Raw genomic sequence first — 10,266 nt, 5'->3', positions numbered from 1 at the left:
TGTGTCAGGATAGGACAGCTCAGGGGTAGCGCGGGAAACTTTGCCGGGGAAGAAGAACCCGGAAGCAGGAAATCAGCGCCATCTTAGCGCTGCGGTTCCTCGGGTTTGGTCCCCTACATCTCCCTCCTTTTTATTTTCCGCAAATCAGCCTCCGACGGCCGTGGCGGCCGGGATATCAGCGACCGGACAGAGAGCAGAGGTGCATGCCCAGTGTGCCGGTGGGCATATTGTGATACACCAAAGGTTCGGCCGCAACCCTTGGCCTCACTTTTGCCCTTAGTTTCCCTTTTTCTGGGACGGGTTGGGACCACCCCCGTATGCACATGCATATACTCTCCCGAGGCCCCCGGAACCTCCGGGTGAACGCTCGCTGCGGTATCCTTGATCTCGCATGCCTCGGTCTTTTACTCCCGGTCGGAGGACGGGGTTATGCCCAATTGGGGAGAAGACTAGGGACCAAACAATACGAGGAAGGCGGGAGTACAATGCGTCAGGAGGGGCGGGCTAGTCTTCGGTGGGGGCACGGTCATAGGTCATTCTGGCGAGCTTGGTCCTGAGGACCTCCACCATCAGAGACATATATGGGTGCCCCCACTCCCCAACAGACGACAGAAGGGCTGGAGTGGGCGGGGCAAGGGGCCTGAACAAAAGGTCCCGAATCGAGAAAGACAGGCCGCAATGCCGGTGAAGGCAACAGCGACGCAGTAAAATAAGTGCGGTTTTGATAGGTGCATGTAGAGAATGACTTGTAACAAGAACTACGTACGGACGCGAGAAAGGAGGAGGAGCATGGGCATGGCGGTGGGGGACCACTCGAGGGATGGGGGCGAGGCTTGGGAATGGCCACGCAACCCCAGGATACCTTATAAACGGTTTTGTCCCCACAGTCAGTCGAGCTCAAGGGGTGTATGCCTCGTAGGCTGTCTGCAGAGACTGGGCAGCTACAGGGATTATTGCGGTACTGCAAGTAGGCCTGTTGTCGGTGGGCAGGGGCATCTAAGCCTGCATGAGAGCTAGGGAGGAGGATAAGACCCAGAAAGAGAAGGGCGACGGCCGGTTTACGGCCCAACATCCTCAGGAGGTGGGTTGAGGTTTATTAGCCTCGGGGGAGGTATCACCCGTTGATGACGAGGGTGGCTCCTCCGGCGGTCGGTCTTGTGGCGAGGGTGTTGGTTCTTCTGTCGGTGGATCCGCTTTCCTCACCAATCGCTCCGGGACCCAAAGGGGTTCTCTTCCCGTCTCCTGTGGGAAAACACAAACTGCGCCTCGGTTCCAGCATAGTACTGGGTCCGGGCCGTGCCATAATCCCGTAAGGATATCTTTCCAGCGGACAAATCCTCGTGCAGGGGGTTCCTTTATCATGTGTCTTTCAGCGGGGGGCATAGACTGATCCGTCAAATTTAAAAAATTTAAGGTAAATAATGCGAGGGAGAGGCGCATGCGGGGTGTCTTGCCCGCTGCAATTCCCTCCTTCTGCTTAGAAAGGAAAGCCTTGAGCGTTCTGTGCGCTCTTTCGATAATACCCTGACCTTGGGGGTTGTAGGGGATTCCGGTCTTATGTTGGACTTGCATGCGTGAGCAAAATTGTTGGAATGAAGTGGAAGTATAGGCAGGTCCGTTGTCGGTCTTTATAATTTTGGGTTTGCCCCATGCCGCCCAAGCCGCAAGACAATGGCCGATGACATGGGAGACACGCTCGCCGGTCTCCAGAGAGGCATAAATAATTTGGGAGCACGTGTCGACAGACACGTGGACATATTTTATCTTTCCAAACTCTGGAATATGAGTGACGTCCATTTGCCACACATGTCCTGGCAGGAGTCCTCGGGGGTTAACTCCTAAAGATGGGACAGCGGTTAAGGTAGGACAAGCTGCGCAACGACGAACAATATCACGAGCGATTGCACGGGGGAGGTTAAATTTGGCGGCAAGTGTTTTGGCATTGACATGAAATTCCGAATGAAAGTAGGTGGCTTGTTGTTCAGGGGAGGCTAAGTGGAATATCCACACCGGGCGTGTGGCCAGATCTGCCATGGAATTGCCCAATGCCATAGGCCCCGGCAGGGAAGAATGGGCCCTTATGTGGGTAATGTGAAAGGCAGCGGGCCGATTCCAAATGGCTTGCTGGAGGGTGAGGAAAACATTACTCACAGGGGATGATGTACTAACACTGCCCACGGTTTCTAATATGGAAACCGCATTCACCACATAGTGGGAATCGGAAACAATGTTTACAGGCTCCGGGAAATCTAAAAGTACCTGATTAACTATGAGGAGCTCAGTTATTTGGGGAGAGTCAGTCGCAAACTGAAAGGCTTTCGGCTTGCTTCCGGTAGCAACATAAGCACCGACTCCGGTATTGGAACCGTCGGTGTACACCACTACGGCTTCGGGGAGCGGTTTGGAGGATGTAATTTTGGGGAAAATTACGGGGTGAGACTGTATGAAGGTTAACAGAGGGTCGCGAGGGGTTCTGTTGGTAATTGTAGCGGAAACTGAGCAGGCCAGGATTGACCAAGAATCAGTGCAAGCAGTGAGAACACGCACCTGCTCTGCAGAATATGGCACAACAATAGTAGATGGCTCGCGACCAAAATGCTGGATAGCCTTCTGGTTTGCCATAAGCGCAACGTCCGCCACCATGGAGGGATAATGGGCGAGGGATCTAGTGGGTGACACCGAGGGGTGGATCCAAAGAAGGGGGCCGTCTTGCCAGAGAACGCCCGTGGGCTGTTTGGGCGTGGAGAGGACCCACAGGGTGAGGTCTCCAGACGGGTCCCACCGCTTAAGTGCGGCCTCGCTGAGCGCTTCGTTAACGGCCAGCAATGCTTGTTTTGCTTCAGAAGTAAGTTCTCGTGGAGAAGTGAGACTAGGATCCCCCTTTAGGACGTCAAAAAGAGGCTGCAGGGTGGCGTTGGGGATGCGAAGGAAAGGCCTAATCCAATTGATATCCCCCAGAAGTTTTTGTAAATCGTTGAGCGTGGAAACATTCGGATATTTAATATGCAACTTTACAGGTTTGGTGTGGGTGGGTGTGACCGTGGTTCCAAGGTATGTGACCACGGAGGACACCTGCACCTTTTCAGGGGAGATAGACAATCCTGAGTCTTGCAGCGCTCGTTGCAACCCGCCGTACAGGGCCCGAAGCCTGTCCTTTGTAGGAGCAGCGCATAACAGGTCGTCCATGTAATGGAGACACTTGCAGTCAGGAAACAGGTCTCTAATTGGGTCAAGCACACGAGCAACATAGATTTGGCACATGGTAGGACTGTTTGTCATTCCTTGAGGTAGGACCACCCATTCCCAGCGTTTATCTGGTTCCTGTTGGTTAGTAGTAGGGACAGTAAAGGCAAAACGGGGAGTGTCCTCTTTACATAAAGGAATGGAAAAAAAGCAGTCCTTGAGGTCGATGACAATCACGGGCCAATTTTTTGGGAGTGCAGAAAGTAGCGGAAGGCCTCTCTGCACCGGGCCCATGGGCTGCATTTGCGCATTGACTGCTCTAAGATCGTGTAAAAGTCTCCATTTTCCTGTTCTTTTTCGAATTGCGAAAATAGGCGTGTTCCATGGGGAGGTAGATGGGATCAGATGTCCCGCCTGAGCCTGCTCGTGAACGAGCCTTTTGACTGCCTCCAATTTTTCCTGTGACAGGGGCCACTGCGGAATCCAAACTGGTGTGTCTACCAACCAGGATATTGATAGGGGCTTTATAGATGCAGGAGGCAGCGCAGTGGCCCCTAAGAAAAACCCAAACCATTTCTATTGTGTTTATGTTCGGGCTGGACAGGAGAGGGCGTGCCCTGTAACTGAATGCCGAGGCCTCTTCCCGGGACATACCCCATCTTTTGAAGCATGGAACGCACCGCGGGGGAAGTGGTGGTTAGGGCAACGTCCATTTCCGTTAACACGTCCCGTCCCCAAAGTGAAACCGGAAGGGGCAAAACGAAAGGGGCAAAATGTCCTGAGTGACCCTCGTCGTCCTGCCAGGGTAGAAGGGCCGCGCTTTTCTTTGGAAAGCTGGCGAAGCCAAGCCCCTGTAGGGTCTGTTCAGCGACGTCAGTGGGCCATGTTTTGGGCCAGTCCTTTTCAGCTATAATTGACTTATCGGCCCCCGTATCTAAGAGACCTTTAACACTTTTACCATTAATCCACAGGGTAAGCATGGGGCGTTCGTTCAAAAGCATGTGCAGGCCAGTGAAATTGGTTCCGGAGAACCCGAAACCACTCGTGCCGCGGGCGGGGCCTCTTGCAGGGAATAGGGAGTGAAGACTGGGTAACAACAAAAGTTGAGCTATGCAATCTCCAGTATTAATTAAAACGGTTCCTTGAAATGTTTGTACCATGATTTTTATCTTACCGGTAAAATCAGAGTCTATCACACCGGGAATTACCGTCAGGCCCCGAAGGGCAACAGAAGATCGGCCTAGCAAAAGCCCAACCGAATTCGGTGGCAAGGGGCCTGAGTAATCACTTTCTACCAGCTGAACTCCCATCTCCGGTGTTAGGAGGAGTGGGGAGGCGGCACAGAGGTCCAGGCCTGCGGAGCCACTGGTGGCGCGGCCTGAGGGGGTTGAGGGTATGGCAACAGCGGAGGGGGGGGCACTGAGGTGTAGGCGTTCACCTGGGGGCCCCTCGCCGGAGCGGGGAGCCCCCTCTGGCCGTTTTTTGTCCCCTGTCTGTTACCGGTGAGGGGATTGCCATCGGCATCAAAGGCGGAACGGCAGTCTTCCGCTTTGTGAGGGCCCTTGCGGCACCTGCGGCAGAGCTCTGCACTTGTGGAGTGCGCTGGGGAATGCCCAGATGCAAACGCAGGGCAGTCACGCTTTCTGTGACCAGGTTGGTGGCACTGGAAGCAAAGGCCAGAAGAGATCGTGGGCCGCGGGCGCCCCTGGCTCTGACCTCCTCCCTGTTTTTGTGTGGAGTTATAGGTGGCCAACATGGCGGCAAGGCCTGCGTTAGTAAGCGGGCCGCCGGCGTCCCTACAATACTTCAGCCAAGAATCCACAGATTTGTTTCTATGTTGCCGGAGGATGCCTTTACACTCACTATTAGCCTGCTCATATATGATTTGTTTGATCAATGGTTTTACGTCTGCGTCCGACGGAAATATCCGTGACGCGGCCTCGAGTATCCGAGCTACAAAGTCAGCAAACGGTTCGGTCAGGCCTTGGACAATCTTGGTAAGGTGGCTAGAGGATCCACCCGAAGTGGCCGCCTGTCTCCACGCCCGTCGGGCGCACTCGGAGATTTGTCTGTACACTTGTCTTGGGTATTGTGTTTGATCGGCCTGATGGGGTCCTCGCCCTAATAGCATGTCGGCGTTCCACGCGGGGTTGCCGTCCTCAGCGTTTTCGTCCGCCTGATCGTGGCAACACTCGGCATTCATAGACTGCCATAGAAGAAATGTGCCGGGACTTAAGCAGGCGCGAGCCAACTGAGTCCAGTCACTGGGTGTTAAGACCTCTTGACCGACTGACTCAAGCAGGGAGATAGTAAATGGGGCGGTGGCACCGTAGTCAGAAACTGCCTGCTTGAGGCTTTTTAGGACCGCCATGTCCAACGGTGCGTATCTGACCTCTCGGGTGCCCAGGCCCAAGACCGGGTAAGCATGGGCTGAGCCGGGGGCGTCAGCTTTTAGTTGTTTCCAGGCTTGCCGATGAAATTGCCTCCCTGTTACGGGTGGGGCAGTAGCGACAAGCGGGGCGGCAGGCGGCCACGGCGGTGCGGGTGGAGCTTGGGTTGGCTGCCTAACATCAAAAGTGCTGCCGCCTGGGGGCGCTATGATTTCAGACTGATAATCAAGTGGGTAGCCACCAGGGGGAGCCGCGGGGGCGGCATCAGCGGCTCTCAACCTTCGACGCAACCGCGAATATAAAGGGGGGGGTGATTTATGCGGGCTGTCGCCCTCCCCCTCCGCGTCAGAGGAGGAGGCGCCGGACTCAGAGTCCGGGGCCGCCAGGGAAGTCTGACACCCAATTTCCTTAAACTCTATCAGGTCCTGAGCGCTCTCGGACTTCTGAGAACGGACTTCCTCAAAGGTATCACGAGCGGCTGCGAGCGCCGGGTCGCTCGTCCGAGTCGACCCCTCCTCCCGAAGGCATGCTCGAACCAAGTCCCACAGGGGAATTACCATGGGATTGAGATCAGGTTCTTTAGGGTCCTCGGCCGTGCGCCGGAGGTCCTGTCCAAGTTTCTCCCAACAGCTAAGAGTGATCTGGCCTGTATGAGCGAACCACGGAGCAAAGAAGTCAATGCTCCCGAGGAATTCAGCAATCGTGGATCGAGAGACTTTAATTCCCTTGTTGCGCAGTAGCGCCTTTAACGGGGCAATCAAATTTGACTGGCTCGGGGCATTGCCCATCATGAATAAAAGAGGGAAAACACTTCCTCAACAAAGAGGGAAAACACTTCCTCGAAAATAGGGTGCGTCCACCCCTTACCCGTGAGACCTACCTCGCTCACGGGGCCACGCCGGTAAGACTTACCTCGCTTACCTTCCACGCCGAGAGTCAAGCTCTTTCGTTTCCCCGTACGGGCCACCAGCTGCTCGGCGCCGCTCTCGTCCAGCAAGAAACCGACACCGGGCGTCTCGTAGAAGAGCTCTTTATTACTCAGGGCGCGGGAGATCAGACCTCGATCTCTGGCGGGCAGGAACTACTCGCACATCCGGTGGTCGGGGCATATATACGCAGTACACGTCACGAATCATATGATTACAAGGCTGTGTCAGGATAGGACAGCTCAGGGGTAGCGCGGGAAACTTTGCCGGGGAAGAAGAACCCGGAAGCAGGAAATGAGCGCCATCTTAGCGCTGCGGTTCCTCGGGTTTGGTCCCCTACAAAACCCAGATTCCCAAACCCCTCTCCCTTGAGATTTTGACTCAGCTCTTGCAGGGTGGGACACAAGAATCCACATTTGTTACACCCACCCGGGCTATGGTTATGTTATGTTGCAGATGAGCCCTGACCGTATTTTGAGAAACTCTTGCAGTCTACAGCATAGACACATAGTCAGTACAGACACTTCTCACCCCCATCTGAATGACTGCAGCATGTCTCCCTCAACTTCCAGGTGCCTATACTGTAAAATCCATCCTACACACAGCTGCTGGAATTCTACCACAGAAACATCTTCGCGAACATCTGTTCCTCATCTTCTGGGACCTATCTATCTAAACCACGGGATGGCCAATGACATTGGCTTCACTCTCCCACCCTGCCACGCCAGCCTCTTCACGGGCCCTGTGCCCACATTGCTCATTTTCTGTTTGCCAGCTGCAGCACTCACCTCCTCTCAGATTATGCATGTCCTGTGCAATCAACGCACTTCTCACGTTCTCCTTCTTCCTTACCTACCAAGATGATAGCTGCTTTCCTAGAACTGGTGGGTATTCTCACAATGTGAGTCTCATCTTCCCACCAAGTCACATATGCTTCCAGGCTGTGGTCTGTGCAGTCATCCCTCCTAGCCTCCAGCACAGTCCTAGGTGTGAGGAATGAGCACTGGAGAATCTCTTTAATGGACCCACACTAGCCCTAATTGCCCAAGATTTGCAATGCGTGTTATTTCTGAGAGCTAATGCTCTAGCCTCCCCCATAGCTTTTCTTTGCACCAAAGGGAGAATGGTTGACAAATTTCTAGAGGTTTCACTTTGTTGTGATTTGGTTTGTTGATAACAAAGTTAAGCAAAAGGTTATCTCGGTTCCACCTCTGATTTAATATAACTGCATTGCTTATCACCTATGACACGTCCATTTATTGACTTTTCCGTTGAAGAGTCTAACCTTTTCTATAGTATGGAATATTTCTTTCCCGTCTTACAAATGCAATGATTTCTCTTTGAAAGAAGCACATGCTTTATCAGATTAAATAAATATAAAGGGGTTAATGGCTAAGTAATTATGTTATAGCTTCCTTAATCTCTTTTCTCTCTTTAGCCCTCGGGGTTCTGCCTCCTGGAATGACAGACCTGCTTTAAATGAGTTTGCTTGGATGCTCGGAATGGGTGGAGGTGAAGGTGAGTGAGGAAATGCCCTTTCCCTTTCAATAAACAAGGTGGAATTCTGTTTAATTCATCAAATATTTGTTCAGTTCCCACAGGGAACCTGGCTCTGTGCTAGGTCCATCAGAGAATGCAGAGATGGGATTTGAAAAAGGAACAGAGGGGGGATGTGGCACCGTGGCTCACTTGGTTAATCCTCCGCCTGTGGCACCGGCATCCCATATGGGCACCGGGTTCTAGTCCTGGTTGCTCCTCTTCCAGTCCAGCTCTCTGTTGTGGCCCGGAAAGGCAGTGGAGGATAGCCCAAGTGCTTGGGCCCTGCACCCGCATGGGAGACCAGGGAGAAGCACCTGACTCCTGGCTTCGGATCGGCATAGCTCTGGCCGTAGTGGCCATTTGGGGGGTGAACCAACGGAAGGAAGACCTTTCTCTCTGTCTCTCTCTTTCACTGTCTAACTCTGTCAAATTAAAAAAAAAAGGGCTTAGCATTGGGGTTATTATCATTAAAAAAAAAAAAAGGAACAGAAGGGAAGGAGAAGAAAGGGAGAGAGGAGAGAAGAAAGGAGTAGAGCTGTCTATTCACATAAGGGAGACGGTAAGAGGAGAAGGAGAAAAGACAGCTGAAGGTGCTTTCTCTGACCTGACCTCGCTTGATGGTGCTATGTGGACCTACATGTCTGAAACAGTGGTTTGAGCTCAGATTTTGCTTCAGAGCCATTAAAGCAGTTCAGATGGTTGCAATTTGAGTTAATTCTAAATTTATTTCCTGGCCTGAGCCGTGGCTCAATAGGCTAATCCTCCGCCTGCAGCGCCAGCACTCCGGGTTCTAGTCCCGGTCGGGGCGCCGGATCCTGTCCCGGTCGCTCCTCTTCCAGGCCAGCTCTCTGCTGTGGCCCAGGAGTGCAGAGGAGGATGGCCCAAGTGCTTGGGCCCTGCATCCGCATGGGAGACCAGGAGAGGCACCTGGCTCCTGGCTTCGGATCAGTGCGGTGCACCAGCTGCAGCGGCCATTGGAGGGTGAACCAATGGAAAAGGAAGACCTTTCTCTCTCTCTATCTCGCTGTCCACTCTGCCTGTCAAAAAAAATTAATTTTTTAATTAATTCCCAAGTTTAGAATGGGAAGTAAAAGATATGTGTTTTAAAAAACAAGGCATATATATACACACATATATATGTATGTAAGTGTGCATGCATACAGTATATTAAATTATCTTTCAATCGTTATAGCTAACATTTATTGTATCTATTCTGTTGTAAGTGCTTCACATTAAATTTGTTTAATTTTCATCACAATACTAAGAGGTGGGTACAACTATTATGAATTTTTTCAAATGAGGCAACTGAGGCACTGAGCAGTTAAATAAGTTATTCAAGCGCACACAGCTTGCAAGTGGCAGATGTGGGTTTTGAGTCTTGGTCTGGCTGACCCAGCGTTTGCTGTTGGCTGTACTCAATAGGGAGAATGCATTGCGTTGCACATAGTAGGCATGTTATCCTTTTAGTAAATAAATAAATGAAATGCTAACAACAAAGTGCTTCCTATTTAAACTCAAATACTATTAAGCATAAAAATTAAATGTCAATTCAAATGGCCAATAGACATAAAAAAATGCTCAGGATCACTAGCTCTCAGGGCAATGCAAATCAAAACCACCATGAGGTTTCACCTCATCCCAGTTAGAATGGCTTTCATACAGAAATCAACAAACAACAGGCCGGCGCCATGGCTTAACAGGCTAATCCTCTGCCTTGTGGTGCCGGCACACCAGGTTTTAGTCCCGGTTGGGGCGCCGGATTCTATCCCGGTTGCCGCTCTTCCAGGTCAGCTCTCTGCTATGGCCCGGGAAGGCAGTGGAGGATGGCCCAAGTCCTTGGGCCCTGCACCCGCATGGGAGACCAGGAGAAGCACCTGGCTCCTGGCTTTGGATCAGCACGATGCGCTGGCCACAGCGGCCATTGGAGGGTGAACCAACAGCAAAAAGGAAGACCTTTCTTTCTGTCTCTCTCTCTCACTATCCACTCTGCCTGTCCAAAAAAAAAAAAAAAAATCAACAAACAACAAAAGGATGTGGGGAAAAAAAGGGACCTTAATCCACTGTTGGTGGGTGTAAACTGGTGCAGCCACTGTGGAAGACAGTATGGAGATACTTCAGAGACCTGAATATAGACCTGAGAGTTTACCCAAAAGAAGTGAAATAAGCATATGAAATAGTTATTTGTATCCCCAAGTTTATAGCAGCTCAATTCACAAATAGCTAAGATA

At 51.9% G+C, this 10,266-nt stretch overlaps 1 protein-coding gene across 1 annotated transcript in view; it reads left to right on the top strand.

The window, feature by feature from the left end:
- The first annotated feature begins 7,949 nt into the window (after nt 1–7,949).
- TRMT2B (tRNA methyltransferase 2 homolog B) overlaps nt 7,950–10,266 on the top strand; it is a 119,656-nt gene continuing 117,339 nt past the window's right edge. The window contains exon 1 of the mRNA XM_062183990.1: nt 7,950–8,017. The gene's annotated coding sequence lies outside the window, so the exon portion shown is untranslated. The remainder of the gene's footprint in view (nt 8,018–10,266) is intronic.

This window comes from Lepus europaeus, chromosome X (genome assembly GCF_033115175.1).
Source record: "Lepus europaeus isolate LE1 chromosome X, mLepTim1.pri, whole genome shotgun sequence".
Classification (NCBI taxonomy): domain Eukaryota; kingdom Metazoa; phylum Chordata; class Mammalia; order Lagomorpha; family Leporidae; genus Lepus; species Lepus europaeus.
Note: the sequence above shows the minus strand (reverse complement) of the source record. Positions and strands in the feature narration are given on the sequence as shown.